The 18,140-nt window shown below is 41.6% G+C and overlaps 1 protein-coding gene and 1 long non-coding RNA gene across 26 annotated transcripts in view; one reads left to right on the forward strand and one right to left on the reverse strand.

The window, feature by feature from the left end:
* LOC132392832 (uncharacterized) overlaps positions 1-3,472 on the reverse strand; it is a 106,110-nt gene extending 102,638 nt beyond the window's left edge. For both annotated transcript variants that reach the window (XR_009511665.1, XR_009511666.1), the window contains exon 1: positions 3,180-3,472. This is a non-coding gene — a long non-coding RNA (uncharacterized LOC132392832). The remainder of the gene's footprint in view (positions 1-3,179) is intronic.
* A 92-nt stretch (positions 3,473-3,564) lies between these two features.
* The window catches only part of plekhm3 (pleckstrin homology domain containing, family M, member 3), a 127,199-nt gene continuing 112,623 nt past the window's right edge, over positions 3,565-18,140 (forward strand). For 7 of the 24 annotated variants that reach the window (XM_059967287.1, XM_059967296.1, XM_059967295.1 and 4 more), the window contains exons 1-2: positions 3,568-4,050; positions 14,628-14,738. The gene's annotated coding sequence lies outside the window, so the exon portion shown is untranslated. Of the gene's footprint in view, positions 4,051-4,084; positions 5,091-10,085; positions 10,299-14,317; positions 14,361-14,627; positions 14,739-18,140 lie in introns of those variants that run through there. The other 17 variants (XR_009511669.1, XR_009511668.1, XR_009511670.1 and 14 more) reach the window with 9 other exon arrangements.

Genomic DNA, 18,140 nt, shown 5'->3' on the forward strand with positions numbered 1-18,140 from the left:
CCATCAGCCATGCATTATTTTTCCATTTGATGTGTTGTATGTCACTCATGAACTCTGAAATGTAGATCAGGAGGCGTTGCGCTGTGCAGACCAAGGTCTGATATTTTGGCCGTCATGTGCATGAGGAGTTTGTGGTCAATGAATGCCATGAAATGGTGACCCTTGAATAAAAATGAAAATGCCGGACAGCCAGATAGAGACAGAGAAGCTTTTGAAGGGACAGAGCTGTTGGCTGAAGAAAGTGAGCAGCTGCCACATACCTCCAACCAGTTGTTCATGCACAGCACCCACAGCATCGTCTGAAACATCAGTAGTAATGGCAACAGATGCATTGGGAGCAGGTGCACCAGTAAGGTCGGGTTTGAAAGAGTTCTTTTGGTGTCATCAAATAACTGGTCATGTCCATTAACCAGTCAAATGCAAGATTAGAGCATTGCCTTTAAGGGCACTACACAAGGGGAGCATTAGTTTAGTAGCTCACAAAATGAAGCAGTGTTAGAAGTTCACCATACCTAAAAGCTCTTGTAGTTTTTGAGTAGTCCAGGTGGTAGGAAATCCATAATAGTGTCAACTTTTGATGGGAGGGTTTTCGCACCTTCAGTGGAAGTAAGATGGCCAAGAAAGTCAATGGTTGACAATCCAAACTGGCATTTAGCAGGATTAATACTCAACCTATGTTGGCTTAAGCACTCAAAAAGTGTGCAGAGATGTGATACGTATTCAGATTTAGAGTTACTGGCGACAGGTATGTCATCCAGGCAAACAAAAAGAAAATCTAAGTCTCCTAGTGCAGATTCCATCAGCCATTGTAAAGTCTGTGCTGCACTTTTCAGCTCAAATGCTATGCACAAAGACTAATGAGGCCAAACAGGATTATCACAGCCATTGGGAATGTCCTCCAAGCACACAGGCATCTGGAAGTAGCCCCTAACTAAGTCAACTTCAGAAAAATATTAACTAAAGGGACCATGTGGAGGGGCAAATCCCAGGGGCCATTCGATTTGTGTACAATGCCAAGCCTTTCCACATTGGCAATCTCAGCCATTGCAGTGGCCAGCTTTTCTGTGTCCAGTCTACACGTATGGGCGTAGACTGGCAGGGCAGTTTGGAAATGCAATGCTCAACCCCATGTTTTGTGACTGCATTGGAGAATGTGGGCTTGGTGAAGTTTGGGAATTCGCCCAGCAGTTGAGTAAACTCACGTGCGGTGGTACACGTGCTTCTACAGAGTCGCTGTGGGGAACTTACTGGAGGAGCCAATATTTCAATGACCTAAGGTCCTTGACATTCACAAGCCGGTGGTATTTCTGGTCAACTTGCAGTCCTTGGGCACACAGGAAATCTGCACTGAGCCAAGGTCTAGCCACTTTACTCAGGATGAAGTCCCACGTGTAAAATCGCCCACTAAAGCAGGGGGTCACCCGTAGTGTCCCGTAATTCTGGATCCTGCTGCTGTTGGCAGCCTCCAGCGAAGTTTCGTCACTCTTTGCCTTCCGATCAATAGGCGATGCTGACAGCACACTGACTTGAGCACCCTTGTCACACAAGAAGTGTCGCTCTGAAGGGTGTCTGTAATGAACAGTAGATGACCCTGGTAAACGGAACCTAGGTGTTCACAGACCTCTAAAGACCTGATGTGCTGGCATTGTCAAGGCTGCAAGGCAGTCAGCACTTCCTGGTGTTCGTATCACAGTGAGCACGGTAGAAGCACAGGCCCGGTGTTGTCTGTTTGGCAGCTGCAGGTGTACGTGTGTTGGAGGCCCTGATGACTGGGGTAATTGGGGCAGGGAAAGGTGGAAGAATTATGCACCTCTGCCTGGTGGAGTGTAGACTAACAGCCATTTCAGCAAGCTCCCTTTAGTCATTCACTGGCAATGAGGGCTAGGCAAACTTGATCAGGCATTTGCTGCATAAAGAGTTCTTTAAAAATAAAATGAGGATGGTGATTTCCCAGGGGAGACAGCGTGAGGTCCATTAGCTCTGAAGGCCAAGCATCCCACAGGCTGGGCAAGGGGAACAACTTCTTGGTGAACTCAGACTCTGGCAGTTACAAAGCAACTGCGTTGGCCGTCGGGTTAACTAACTCTGGAATCATCCTGGGTCATTGTGGTCACCAGTGTAGGTTTTTGTAAGTAAATCATCAGAGGCATTTTAAGTTTAAGGGAAATGATAGCAGCTCATTTTGGAGAACATAAAGCTCAGTAGAAATGTCATTATGTCATCACGTCAGACAGAACCTCTTGAAGTGAATCCCAACTCAATGTCGGTAGTTGTGAATTGTACATATGTTTCCACCCATTATATTACACAACACTCCTCCTGTTTGTGATCCAGATCCTCCATATTCATGTATCTGTATAAAAGCCTCAAACTCTGGCACACCACCTGATTCCAATATGACCCCTGGTAATCCATTCCAGGCACCTGCCAATCTGTGTGTAAGAGATTTGTTCCTCGCATTGCCTTTAAATTTCACCTCACTAACCTTAAAAACACGTGCTCTGGTATTTGACATTTTACCTTGGGAAGCATATTCTGACTGTCCACTCTATCAATGCCTTTTATAATTTAAAAAACCTCTATCAGGTCACCCTTTAGCCTCCGATCCTCTGAGCTGCACAACGGAAGTCTGTCCAACCTTTCCTAATAGTTCATATCCTCTAATTGAGGCAGCATCCTGCTAAACTTACCTTCATAATCTCCACACCAGAAATGCAGAGTACTCCATATGGCAAACACGAGGAAATCTGCAGATGCTGGAAATTCAAGCAACACCCACAAAATGTTGGTGGAACACAGCAGGCCAGGCAGCATCTATAGGAAGAAGCACTGTCGATGTTTTGGGCCGAGACCCTTCGCCCTGGCCCTTCATTTCGGCCCGAAACATCGACAGTGCTTCTCCCTATAGATGCTGCCTGGCTTGCTGTGTTCCACCAGCATTTTGTGTGTGTTGCTTGTACTCCATATGGTCTGACTTTAGTTTATATAGCTGGAGCATGCCTTTCTTACCCTTGTGCTCAATGCCCCTGCCAATGCAGCGATCATTCCATATGCCTTCTTTACCCACTTGGATGTCCACTTTCAGTAAACTATGAATCTGAACTCCAAGATCCTTCTGTACCTCAATGTTTTCTATTTTCTCCTCATTTGACTCCCCAAATGCAACACTTCACACTTACCCATATTAAACTCCGTCTGCCACTTCACTGACCATATCACATTATCAGTCATTGTTCTATTCTTTCCTTCGCTTGCTTCAACCTTCAAGTCAATGTATATTGTTGAAAAAAGGTATATTCATTCTCTTCAACATCTCCTTCAGTCTGTGTAATATCCTGGACACTTCTGCCAAAGTCAGGGGTTAATTTTTCGCACTTATCTTGTGACTGGGCTCAGTCAACTGTGTCATCTTGATAACGCAATGATCCAAAACAAATATCCATCGTGACCAGCATAATCCTGAGCAATGACTTGACTCATAGACGACCTGTCAATGAATACAACTATTTGCGCAGATTGCTGGTTAATACTAAATAAGAGATTCTTCCGAAGTTGAACAGTCAGGCGATCCAGACCATCTGGTGTCACTTTCAAAACTAACCATTTTAGTTGAGGTAGCAAAAAACTTTAGGGGTGGAGGTACGAAAGCAAAAAACTGCTGGAGGAACTTGCGGGTCTGGCACTATATGTGACGACAATTGATGTTTAGGGTTAACACCTGCACCAGGAGTTTTGAAAACATGAAAGATTCCTTCAAATACCTAATTTTCAAGCGGAGTTAGCTTTTGCCATGTAAATTTTAATCTAGAAAAAAGGAAATGAGCAGAATTTTCGTAATTACAATAGTAAAATGAGCACGTTGTACAAGGAAAGTCCTTTCGGTAAGTGAATCCGGACGACGCCTCTTGCTCAAGCGGACCTTTTGTCTGGCGCTCTATTAATCCAGCTCGAGCGGGGAGGAGGATTTGCGGTGTGGCACTCGAGCCGTGGGGAGTGTGTAACCGTGTTTTGGGCAGTGGTGGAGGTGGCTGTTGAGTCAGAGCCGGCAGGGTAAGTACTGAGCCTGCAACAGTGCGGGGAAGGAGCGGCGGGGCTTTAATGCCGGTTTGTTTAGAGTTTATCTCTCCTCCCCTTTTCCACACTCACGGCCGCTTTCAAACCACCCTCCCCCCATCTCCGAACACAGACAGCCAGTCTCACTCAACCACTCCCCCTCCTCAGATTTCCCCTCCCTTCATCTGTCCCCCTAGTGCTAGTCTATTCACTCCTCAGATCCCCTCCTCTCATCTGCTTCTAACAACATCCTTAATCGATGCGCCCTTCTTGTCTATCCCTTTTCCCGTGTCTGTTCCTTATCCCACAGCCCGTAGCCCCTCCTCGAATCCCAATTCCCCTACCTCCTTCCCTTCGTCTACTCCCTCCTCAGCTCCTCGTCCCCTTCCGTCATTTGTCCCTCAGCCCGTCCCTTTGTTTACCGCTCATCCCAGAACATTCACAACCCGTCTCCTCGTAAAAACTCCAGCCGACCATCCAGATTGCCCCACCCTCGTCAACCCTGAGTCTTGCCAACCTTTCATCTCTTCCCTCCATCCCCATGAGCATCCACAGTTAGTTCCCCCTCCTTCCCCGATGTGAAATAGCCTTTTATCCAACCATCAACAATCTAGTTACAATAATCTTATTATAACCCAGTTTCCCATATGCTCGTGGATTATTCACCCTCCCTCCTATTCCCACTGCATTAATTCATTGCCTGTGATGCCTCAGAAGATCAGAGTCAGGTTTAATATCACGGTCATTTGTCGTGAAATTTGTTGAGTTTGCGGCAGCAGTACAATGCCATACTTAATAATAGAGGGGAAAGCATTAATTACTGTGATGCACCATCAATAACTCACACTGAGACGTAAGGCGAGATATCGGCTTTTATTGACTGGAAGAAGGAACCAGGAGTGAGTGTCCATCATACTATGTCCTGGAGACTGAGGCCCAGCGTCAGGCCTCAGATCGCCTTTATACAGGGGCCTGTGGGAGGAGCCACAGGAGCAGTCAGCAAGGGGTGTGTCCAGACAGGCAGTTCACCACATACTGTAAGTATTTATATCTTAAATAATTAAATAAGTAGTGCAAAATGGAAATAAAACATTTGAGGTAGTGTTATGGGTTCAGTCTCCAGAGGGGAAGCTGTTCCTGAATCACTGAGTGCATGTCTTCAGGCTTCTGTACCTCCTTTCTTGATGGTAGCAATCAGAACAAGGCATGACCTGGGTGATTGGGCTCCTTAAAGATGGACACTGCCATTTTGAGGCATTGCTCCTTGAAGATAGTGCCAATGTCGGAGCTTGCAACTCTCTGCAGCTTACTTCTGTGTAGTAGGCCCCCTCCATACCAGACAGTGATGCAGCCAGTTAGAATGCTCTCCATGCCACAACTGTACAAACTTAATCTATCTTCTTTTCCAATTCCTCCTTCCATCTCCTCTCATCTTACAACTTTGCTAACCTGGGAACCTATTTTCAATCAATCCCACCCATTTCTACCTGCTGTTTACTTTCAGAAAGGGGTAAGGGGAAAGGTTATTGTAATTGGACTGAAGTGGAGGCCAAGTGTCATACATGCTTCATGTTACATTCAGTCTGCCTTTCTAAGTTCCCTTATCACATATGAATCTTAAGTAGGTTTATTACAGCTAGCTACAGGGCTCAGTCAACCCACACTCTTACAAGACTGTGCTTTCAAAAGGAAGAGTTTGACAAACCCCCCCCTCCATTCATGTTGATTATGACATCTTAGTCATTCTACTTTGAGTTCTTTAACCTTCTGTTGACTTTAGAAATAAAGTGCAGTTATGATTATAGCAACACAAGTGTCAGAGAATCCTCTATTTTCATTTATGAATTTGCTAGGTTCTGTTAGAGCTGAATATATTCTATTGCATTGTTATCTGAAATATGCAGTTATTAGCATATAAGCTGCAATAATCTCCCCCCCCCCCCCACAGGTAACCATTGGTACTAAACCCTGGATCTTTCTAATTACAGTGGATTGCGGTCTACTGGGGCATATTGGGACCAGTACATTTTGGCTCAATTAAGCAGCTGCCCCAATTAGCTGAAATTAAAATGGTTGAAAATGTATAAAAGACAAACTAATGTTTACTGAGTAACAAATTGTGTATTAAAGTGAAATATACAACAAAGTAGAACACTATTACTACTATATAACTTATTAGTTGTTGACAGAGGAATTCACCCCGTGTATACTGCCATGTTCTTTTGATTGTAACTGAACAAAATCAGTGTAGATAATGAACTGCCTTCATTCAATGCTTTCGACGATTGCATCCTCCAAATCTTCATTTTCATTATAACATTCCAGGTGATTGTTGGTGCCTTTCAAATTTTTTCGAGGTGCCTTATTTTTTTGAAGTAGTGAAATAGTTTCTTTTTCACTCCTAGCCACTTCTGGCATATCCTACCCTTAATGCTTGAAATCATAATAAGAAAAACAGTTTGGTATTGTGTTGCAGCTTGTTTCTCGCCAACTATCAGAGACAAAGTTCTCTGCTTTTTAAACACATGCAAGTAGCACTCTAAGTGGACACAATGGGCTCTTCTTAAAAAAATTTGAGTTGTCCCAAATAAGTGGCTACCCTAATTAACTATTGGCCCAATTAACTGGAATCCACTATATTTCTTAAGTGTTTGGAAACAGGAGAGGGAAGTCTTTTATGTACTTCATAGTACATCTGAAGAAAGTGATGCAGCTGGTAAAGCTGCTACCTCTTGGCTCCAGCATCGTGGGTTCAATCCTGACCTCTGTTGCTGACTATGTGGAGCTTGCACATTCTCTCTGTTGCCATGTGGACTCCTAGGTGCACTGGTTTCCTCCCGCATCCTACAGATGTGCAGGCTTGTAGGTTAATTGGCCATAGTGTATTGTCTCTAGTTTGTAAGTATCAATGGTAGATGGGCCATTTGATGGTATACAGGAAGAATAAAATGGACTGTAACAGGATTATTGTGAATAGAGACTTGATGGTCAGCAAGGATTAGGTGGGCCAAAGGATTTGTTTTTCATGCATCACTTTATAACTTCAGGTCTCTAAGATGTTTGCAAATTGAGCAAAACAACTGCCAATTAAAAATAACAATGGGGGCGGGGCTTCTACAGTCACCTATCAAAAGGCCTGGTTTAATGTCACCCACAGGGTACCTCTGGCAACATGGTGCTTCCTTCGTACTGTGCAGATATGCCCTGCTTAGTTGTATGTTTCTGTTTAGGGAGCAAAAATTGAACTTGCAATCAACACACACAGTCTTGGGTTTGTTAGATAACAAGGCTATCATTTGTGCAGTGTCTGACACAGATAACATTGATACCGTTAAAGGTAGAATGTTTAGATGGAGTGGGGATGGATACATAGCAGAGCTTAAAAAGTTTAGAATTGAAGTACCCTGGATTCTGGTTAATTGGGCCATCAGTTAATTGGGGCAGGTGCTTTTTTGGGACAATTCTTAAAAACAAATCAAGAAAATAGACAGGATTCACTTTATTTATTTAGGACTCTGCTGCTTAAATGAGGCAGCATACAGCCTGTCACATGCTCTTGGTGGTTGTTAGACACAACACCTTGCTTAGAATGAACAATTGCATCAGTTGTGTGTGCTTGGTTTATGTTATCCAATTGGCCTGACAGGCATTAATTCAAAAAGCAGGGATTTTTGATAATTTTGTTTCTCAAATTTTGACTTCAAAAATTTTTTTGAGACCCTTATCACAAAAAGATTGGACAGTAGCAAAAAAAATTACACTACTGGACCAAAGTAAAAGTCATCCGCCTAACACTATTCATTGTCAGCTGGAGTGCTGAGATCGACAATTGCAAGCTTGATAAATTAGCAAGGTAAGCTGCAAGGAAAATGGGTATTAAACAAGGGACTACAGGGAACGTATCAAAATCAGAAGTGTGAAGGTAGAGATCTGGATTTTGAAGAGGCCCTCAATGATTTTCCATTGTAACTGGATATTCTGTCCTCACTCAACAGTTTTCCCCGTTTTCTTAAGCTAGGCAGGTAGATAAACTCCAGTCCCAGTGTGGTTGTAGTTTGAAGGCTGTTTTATTATTCACCAATGTGTGAACAGTATGCAAGGAGCTGAATAAAAGGGCGCTACATCTAGGCGTTCTCACAAAAGATAGATTCAAATGTTGATTAAAATTCCTCAGACTCCTAACAAATTGCTTTTAATTAATAGCAACTGAATGAAATGTACAAACGATATAAAAAAATGGCTGACCTGATGTCAAAGGTTAATTGCTTAACAACACAATGATAAGTAATCGATAGCAGCTGTAAACTTACATGCAAGCAATGAGATCTGATCAAGAAATAATATAGCAAACAAATAATGGAGAACCTGATGCTGGAAGAGGTGTTTGTGTCAATGTTAAAAACAAGTCAGAGGACCTAGTTAAGAAGCTGGGTGACGAAGATATTAAAGCACAGATAGTTGTTTATTTGGAAGGAAATGTAGGCACCACGTTAAGTTCAAGAAAGCACATGGCAAGATGGGTAGTGCCAGCGCTATAAGTGCAGAAGCATGGAAATTTACAAATCTTCCCAACTTGCTTCAAAAATTTTGAACAGATAATATCTACAATGGTGATGAAACAGGCCTTTCTTTTCATGCCTTGACGGACAGCTACCTTTCCTATACACTGCAACACTATCAGGTTCAAAGAAAGCAATGATCACATAACTTTTGTATTCAAGTATGTCAGGAACTAATGAAATAAAATTGTTGATTATTAGGAAAAGTTAAAACCTTGATGATTTAAGCAGCTAAGAATGGGTAATTTACCAATCAAGTAATATGCCAACATACTCAATGAATTCCTCCATCAGTAACCATTGCGAGCTGTAGTGTTCTAATTTGTTCTCTATTTCATTTAAATACTTAATTTATTACACAGTTAAACAGTTGTTTTTCTTTTTTATACTTAAACTATTTCCATGAAAATTCAGATAATTAGGTTAACAATTAAGTGGGCCAAAATGTGCTGGTCCCGATGTGTCCCAATTAACCGGAATCCACTGTATTAAGTTTGTGTTATGAGTGTACCTTTGTTCATGATGCATTGTACCATGATATACTGTAATTTACAAACTATTAGTTTGAAACAGGTCAAAATCTGAGTTAGTTTTGTCAAGATAGAAAGGATTGAGAAATACGATGATAGATACAAAACCATCTCTTTTGGACAGAAGGAGCCAAATCAACAGTCTCTTCTGATTGCCTCTGCCAACTCATGAAGGAGTTTGTATGGAAAGCATAGCTGAGCACTTCAAATGTCATCCAAACTGGAGCAGATTTGTGCTCAAAATAGCCTTCCCAATTCCTGATATCATGGCTGATATATTGAATAATTTGAGGCTGGAGAGAGATGCAAGAGAAAGGGTAGTTTTAATTATCAGGATAATTTGTATTCTTACTACCCTATGCGCATCAATGAAGAAGTACCTTTCACTGTTGTTGTTTCCTGTCTGTAATGAGCAATGCATCCTTACTGACCTGCGTTTAGAGTTCAAGATCTCCTAATTATGTTTTCAAGGTCTGAGGTGGAACTTCATTGATTTTCATGTGTTAGGGATGCCTGTGATAAGTTTGCACAGGAGATGTTAATTAAACTTTTTTTTAATTATTAAGTCTTTATAAGAGCTGGAGGGTTGTTCTGGGATCTCAGAAATTTATTGTTGGTGTGTGTTTGTTCCATTTCAACTGCAAACAGCCCCAAACTGATTTTTTTACTGAGAGAAAGACATTTATATGCCACTGCATTTGCCTTGGGATGACCCAAAATGCATTATAGCCACTGGCACTCTTATTGAAGTGTAGTCATTTGGAATGCATGAAGCAGATGTGGTAGTGAGCAGATGGCTATAACCAGAGGTGCTGGTACAGAGATAAAGGCTAAGCAAGAAACTGGGGGAAAAATTATCTATTTGCCTTCAATTGTTCATTGCCACCTGAGGTGGCACAAAGGATGACATCCAAATCAGCCACTCTTTCTTCATTTTGTTCAGAAGAACATTCGGAACCTGGAGACCCCTCTGCCTGGAGACAGGACTATTTAAGAGTTAGGATGATGGACAGAAACCAAAAATAAATGTAAGGAAATGTACTAAAGGAGGATTTTTGGTGGAGGAGAGAAAAACAGAAACAATTTTGGAAAAAGAATGACTTTGCGGGGGCCAACCTATTAAGGAGTTATTGATGATAGAGTTCAGAGGCAACAGGTGAGTCCATGCCGACGGTCACAACAAACTCCATTTATTCTCTAAGCATTCCCATCAGAATTTGCTACTTGCCCACACAAAGGGGATAATTTACAGCAACCAATAAACTCAACAAACTGCACGGATCTTGGGATATGGGAGGAAACTGGAGTACTCAGGTGAAACCCAGCTGGCACTAGGAAGACTGTACAAACTCTGTACAGTGATAACACCTGAGCCAGGATTGAACGAGGTTGTCAGAGCAGTGAAGCAGCGGCTCTAGCTGGGTCACCATGCTGGCCATTTGAAGGTATGGTTTGTCGTGGTGATGGAGTGGAAATGGAAAGAGTGACATAGATTGTACAGAGAGGGTGTTGCTGTATATGGGTGGTTACGAACCAGACTAATGCTATGGAGAAGCCTTAAGCACTTGGATACCAATCTTAAAAGCTTCGGTATACCAGGACTAATTCATTGTTGGTCAGTGAGGAGAGGTGAATGGTAAACAGAAAGTGGCATAACGTACACCAAAAGCTATACACTTTTGGCCACTGGTGCAGTCATTGAAGTACTGAACTGACTAAACAAAGGATGAAATCTGCTCAGTTACACGGGACTGGAGGTAGGCAATTTTGTGATAATTTAGGGTCAGAATTGTTCTCTTTGGAGACAGTAACTCAGAAGGAAGGTTAGCATGTGAATCTTGGGTTGCCGATTGTCTCATGTTGAACAGCATTTCCCTTCTGTATAAGGGGAACTGTCTGTACCAAATGAGATTCTTTCTCTAACACAAAAGTTGAGTATGGGCCTGAAAAGACCCAGTGGCCCATTGTCAACGCAGTGCACCTCTGAGTCTCCACTGAATGCAAAAACAATTTCACATTTGTTCCTTTTGGAGTAATCACCCCACTGGTACTTCAGAAACCTGCAGAGATGAATTCTCACTGGAAGTGAGCCCTGCCATGACAACACTGCAACCACTACAGCATCCAGCAGTTAAACATTGATTGGCTACATAGGGCAAAACTTATTTGTCTTTGAAAGACTTACATTTAACTGCATATACTGCTATCTGCAGGAGGAAGATGGTGTTCAGAGTTTCCAACAGTCCTATATATTAGTATGGGATCTCCCATAATTAAAAGAGGAAGTAGTTGCTGTATTATCTCCCATAATTATATGGGGAAGTGGTTGCACCTTGTGGAGAGCTGGAGTAGATGCTGAGGGATGCCAGGTCATGTGGAAGTCCTGAGAACCTTGTTACAGATAGAGGTCATTTGGCTTCTCTTCACTGCATCATGATTCACTAAGATTATGGCTGATTAAGGAATTAATGTCAGTGACTGAAGCTCTCCATCCTTCTTGGTTAATGAATCATCATTTTCATGTTTTTGTCCTAAATGACTGACTGAATTTTTGAGGAATGTGAACAGCCTAGCCAGGGGAAATATCTCACTACATCCCTAGTTTTTCAGTTTGATACGGCACTTGTCCCAGCCTTTCCTAATGGAACAGAACTAGTGTCATAGTGAATTGAAACAGGTCACTTGATTTACACAAACCATATTGTGTCAGCCTGCTAAAAACCATTTTCCCACTCCATTCTCTGAGCTAGCCATTTACTTCATGCCAAATGCTGTGGAGATGATGTGGACCCTGGTGGGGATCAACTGAGGGTTAACCTAAGGTTGCTACTACAGGCAGCAGCTTGGCTGACATGCAACACTCTAAGAAGCACTTCCATTCGTTAACTCATTGCGACCATATCATTTGGACCAGTTGGATTCCCAATCTGCACAATGCCAAAAAAATTGAAATCTAGCTCCTGCCTATACTGTTGGATTTCAGTTCAGAATCACTTTATTGCCAGTATGTGAAACATGCTGGAATTGATATGCATCCATCACTTCAGGTGGCAGCTCATTTGACATTCTTACCATGCTCTGAGTGAAGAAGTTCCACCTTGTGTTCCCATTAAACATTTCACTATTCATCCTTAACCTATGACCTCTAATTCTAGAGTATCATCCAACCTCAGTGGAAAAAGCCTGCTTACCTTTACTCCATCTATACCCCTCATAATGTTGTATACATTTATTAAATCTCCCCTTATTCTCCTATGCTCTAGGGTAGTGGTGGCCAAACTTTTTAAGCCCAAGATCCCCTACCTCGGCCTCAGTGAAAGGCAAGATCTACCTACTAAATTGTTTAGAGAAAAAACAGCTCAGATTGTACTTCCAACTTGAGGACTTTTATCTGGGCTAATTGGATTTGAATTACATAAAATGCTTTTGTCAAACTTTCAAATTAATTCAACCAAGAAAACAGGCCAATCAGGTCAAACAGGCCATAGCTGTCTTTCTTTAAGAATATTACAATACTTCATACCTTTAATTCTAAGTTTCATTATTTAATTTTATTTCAACACGAAAAATAAACGAATAAAAATTGACTGTTGCACTCAATGTGATGATTGGGGCTGAATACTTCCTGCTAGTTCCCTGAAATTTGACTCATATCTACAGACAGCCAGTCTGAGACAGTCTGTGAGGTATCTGTCAGTAAGACAGCTCCTGTATGTAGATTTAATAATTTTCATCTGTGAAAATGCAATTTCATTCAGATAACTTGACCTGAAGTAGGCACTGGCTTTTAGTGCACATGGGTGAGATGAGGAAACTGCTGACAAGCCCCCAAAAGTCACCGTCCCTTCATCTTGCTTTAAGCTCGATGTCATTTTGCAAATCAATTATTTCCATTTCAATATCACTTGACACACGAAATATTTGCTGGAATTTGGCTGCTATCAGTTCTATACCCATTGGCAGAAACGGGTTTGAAATAAATGCAGCAATATCTTTCATGATGTTTAACTCCCCAAAATGCCAATCGAACTCTATTACCAGGTTTTCTAGATAAGCACAGTACTGCTCAGGGCAAAAAGCATTTTTTTCCTTGATGGCCTATAACATTTTCTCCAAATTGGGAAAGTGTGTCACCCTCCCATTCTTTAAATTTGAAATCCAAACACCAAGCTTGGCCTTAAATGCAATTACTGCACTTATCACGTGGGGCAGGTGTCGGTCTTTTCCCATGAGCTCATTGTTAAGTATGTTTAATTTAGCCGTTGGGTCTGTCAGAAACCCTAAATCCAGTAGCCACACATCATCTGACAGTTCCTCGTGCTCCTCATTTCTTGTTGACAGAAAAGTCTTTATCTCAGGCAGCAAGTCAACCACTGAACGGAGGGGCTATACACACATGTGCATCGGGCAGAAAGAATGGAAGTAAAACCACACAACCCTGGAAACAACCTCTCTTTACAAACAGCTTTCTGTAGTGGGAGTATTGCTATATTACCATTATCCTAATCAGTATTACTTATTTTTATAATGCTCACATTACAGCAGTATTAGTGTATTTATTTTTCTTTTTTTTTTTGGAATCTACTGGGAAGGTTTCAAAGATTGACCGGTGGATTGCGATCGACTGGTTGGTGACCACTAAGTCCTAACCTATTCAAACTTACCTATAACTTAGCTCTTCAAGTCCTGGCAACATCCTTGTAAATTTTCTCTGCACTCTTTCAATCTCATTGATAGCTTTGAAGATATCAAAGGCATGAGACACTCAAAGTCCTAAAATACAGCCTTGCTTGAAAAAGTTGTTTGGGACTGTCATTTTTAATGTTTCTTCCCGTTTCCAATACTCTTCTCACTAGCTGGGACAAGAAACAATCTACTGGAGGAACTAAGTACATCAAGGAACATCTGGTTGGAGGGACAGAGTAGTCAATATTTCAGGCCAAGACCTTGCATCAGAACTGGGGCTTTACAAAGTCCTGATGAAGGGTCTCAGCCTGAAAAGTCGACTGTTTATTCCTCTCCACAGATGCTGCCTGAACTGCTGAGTTCCTCCAGCATTTTGTGTATATCGCTCTGGATTCCAGTTCTGCAGAATCTTTTATGTTTATGATTTACAATGTAATTGCTTGCTATGCCTTTTCTTTACAACAAAGCTTTGTTCTTCCTCCTTAACAGGACTTGTAAGTGCTGATAATCTATTGCCAACAGTCTGTAAGAGGTTTGGATATTATTTTATTTCTAAACCTACGCCAACTTCCCTTCTTCTCTCTGCTACTGTCATATATGCATAGTCGCAGTACCTGATTGGCTTTTGATTACGTAATGTCTGTTAAATATTGATGCCTCAGGATTTACAAGGGCAAGCCTTTTCTCTGCAACGTGCTTCTGTAATGTTGATAGAGCTTGATCACTGCTGCATTCTGAAATCAATGAGGTCATCTCTCTCGGGTCCAAAGGATGGTTATTTTTATTTCTTTCCACTCAGCCATACAAGATTTGCTACTGGATCTGTGCAGCAGAACTGAACACAACTGGGCTGGGATGTTGGAAGAGAATTCCTAGAACTTGGGGAGCAGCTGCCTGTCTCAACAGAAAGGTACCTGTGAACAATGAATGCAGAGCTCAGGGAATATGTGGTGACAATGCTGAGTTTGCAAGACTAAAGAAAATAAAGAATTGCTGGGCATGAGATGCATATCATCTGAGATTAGTAATCCCACAACCGGGGTGGGGTTCAGAAGGCAAACAACATTAGGACAAACTGAATTGCAGAGGGTGTTCATCAACAGGAGGTGAGATTGTCTTAATTGTGTGCCTGACAGTCACTATATTATCTATAAACTTTTAGCTATATTTATTAACTAATTCAGGAGATTGAGTTTGTCACAGCCCAAAGGCGTGAATGACGTAATCCAGTCTGACTCATCCTGTGCAATACTGAGAGAATGCTGCACTGTTAAAGGTGGCATCTTTTGGATGACATTAAGTTTGAGCATCCTTTTTCATAAGGACACATTATATTGAATGTGTAGGATTAACTACTGTGGTATATTGATTTCATTGAAACCTATCAAATATTGAAATACCTAGATAGAGGGTGTTTCCGATACCAGGTGTCCCCTGATTTCCGAATGTTCGCTTTACGCAACTTTGCTTTTACGAAATACCTACATTAGTACTTGTTTTTGCTAACCAAAAGAGGATTTTCGCTTTAACGAAAAAAGATGCCCATTTTAAACGTGTTTACCCTGAGAAAGACTACCATGACCGTGAAGCCTTGCGCGGTCTGGTGTGTGCATTTTGGCTCAATCTTCCCGATTCTGGTAAGTGCAACTACGCTGTACATACATTATTTCTACTTTATATAGCTGTGCATTTATCATATCATTCCTCCTTTTACTATATGTTCGTGTTATTTTAGGTTTTATGTGCTGTTTGGTAAGATTTGGTAGGTTATTTTTTGGGTCTGGGAACGCTCAAAAGTTTCTCCCATATAAATTAATGGTAATTGCTCCTTAGCTTTATGACATTTCGGCTTAGGAACGGTTTCATAGGAACGCTCAACCTTCGGATAGTGGGGGAAACCTGGTAGTCCAGGACCAGAGGACACAGCCTCAAAATAAAGGAGCATCCCTTTAGAACAGATGAGGAGGAACTTCTTTAGCCAGAGCGTGGTAAATCTGTGGAATTTAATGTCACAGACGGCTGTGGAGGGCAAGTCATTGGGTATATTTAAGGCAGAGTTTGATACCTTCTTGATTAGTAAGGGCTTCAAAGTTACGGGGAGAAGGCAGAAGAATGGGGTTGAGAGGGATAATTAGTCAACCATGATAGTATGGCAGAGCAGACTTAATAAGCTAAATAGCCTCATTCTGCTCCTATATCTTACGGTTCATCCCTGAGCTAATAGCAAACGATTATCTAGTCATTACTTCATTGCTTTTCCTTTCCGGAGTGCATAGGTTGTTGTATTTCCAACATGACATTGTGTTGGGGTGTCCTATAGGAATGCAAGGCAGGAAGCTTGTTCAGGGTCATTTGTATCAATCTGTGTTTGCCATAATGTATCATCCTTCAGTGGAGGGAGGTGAAGGGCGGAGAAGGTACAATGTATAGGCTAAGTCGAGTTAAAATGATGTTTTTAATTTCAGAAGTTTTTCATTAAAGATATATACAAGAAACAAAATGGTTTTCTTTACATTCATAGTGTCATCAAATCTATACATTTATTGTTAAATCAGTATGTTCATAGTAACACATACAATATATATTTAATATATTCACAGTGTCAAGTTAGAGCCAGTGCCACTCACATTGCCTGTTTGAACAATATACAGACATTCCCCAGTTTATGAACACCTGATTTATGGATGTTACAGTGTAAAAATGATCTCACATAATATTAAATTAAGAAGTATGATGTACATGCATTCATTCATATGAATGGAAGAGCTAATTTCGTTATCTCCAATTTTAGTAATTGTACTTTTTAAAATTTTGTGTGCTTCTGATGCTGTGTGTTAAAATCACATGGAGATATGGCTACCATATTGAGTAAATTTTCTGTATTTTCCAATTTATAGACAAGTATAAAAACTTAACCCATCTATACCCATATATACCCTTGAAATGCTCGTGGGTTGTTACACAGAATCTTGGGTTGCTGCTCTTCCTCACAATCCCTTTGTGTTGACAGCACTGAGTTTTAGTGCATCCCTCCAGCATGTACTCATGCAGCTGGGATATGCCAGGTAGCAGCATTCACTTATGCATAGCTGGTTGTGCCAGAAGACCGATAGGTTTCATTTAGATCAAAATACATTTTTCACTGAGAATGATCTTACAGTAATACTTGATGCTTGTTTTGGTTTGGTTCAGAAAATTCTCTGTTATGCAGCCACTTGGAACAAACTTTCTCAAGGTTGCTTACGTCCTTTTCCAGAGCCTCTTTATAATGCACAGTCAACAAGGAGGTGGGCAATTGGCTCATCCTTATTGCAGCAGTCAGGAGGGCAGCATGCATTAAGGGTGAGATTCCAGCTCACAGGAAGGATCTGAATGAGAGAACCCCGCAACCACTGCCATCTAAATGAAGTCTTGGTGCTTGCTGGTCAGCCTTGGTGATGAGGTATTGTGTCAAATAGTTTTGACAATCTGCTCAGGAAACTAACCCGCAGAATCATTGTGTGATTGTGTTGGAAACTATCCCACAGAATCAATCCTTGAATCAATGATTCAAGGCCTCTTAAGGGCCTGCAAGATATTTAGTGCTGACCATGGCCTAGTGGACTTGAAGTTAGAGGTGTTTATCTATAGAAACTTTCCCACAAAGGATGGGTAGTGCAGCAATGTCCAATTGATTGAGACATTGTGTAAAATGAAACCAGGCACATCTTTAACAACACCTAGGACAGGTAGAACCTTGACATGTCCTGACACTTTGTGTTTGTGTACTTTAATTTTACATACTGCTTGATGCAATTACACACCATCAACATGAGGGCACTGTTGGATATGCTCTTCTCCACAGTTCTCTGGAGACTTGTGCATCATGACCCATCAGGTCTACTTCATCTGGTATCCTCGGATGAATTAGAAAATGCTCCGATGACTGAGTGGCACAGATCAGGGGTAAGGGCCACCTATGTCACATAGAGCAACACTCAGAACACCTCACACCTGTTGACCAGGATCCTGCCCACCATCGAAAAGGAGGACTACTCCCACATTTCCAAATTCTTTTGGACCTTGTGGATCACTCCAGCCATTCTTGTCTCATGTCTTGGTCCTTCTGAACCAGATGGTAGGAAGGTGCAAGCTGACCAGTCCTCACTATAGATGAACAGCTTCACCGTGAAGAGAGTTAGGAGCAGCAAGTGTCTGGGAGTGCACATAACGGACAATCTTATCTGGCCCCTCAACTTCACATCTTTAGTCAGCATCTCTGTTTCTTGAGAAGATTGAGGCGAGTAAGGATCCCCTCCCCCTCCCCCCCATT

The sequence above is a fragment of the Hypanus sabinus genome, chromosome 4, assembly GCF_030144855.1.
Source record: "Hypanus sabinus isolate sHypSab1 chromosome 4, sHypSab1.hap1, whole genome shotgun sequence".
In the NCBI taxonomy this organism is placed as follows: domain Eukaryota; kingdom Metazoa; phylum Chordata; class Chondrichthyes; order Myliobatiformes; family Dasyatidae; genus Hypanus; species Hypanus sabinus.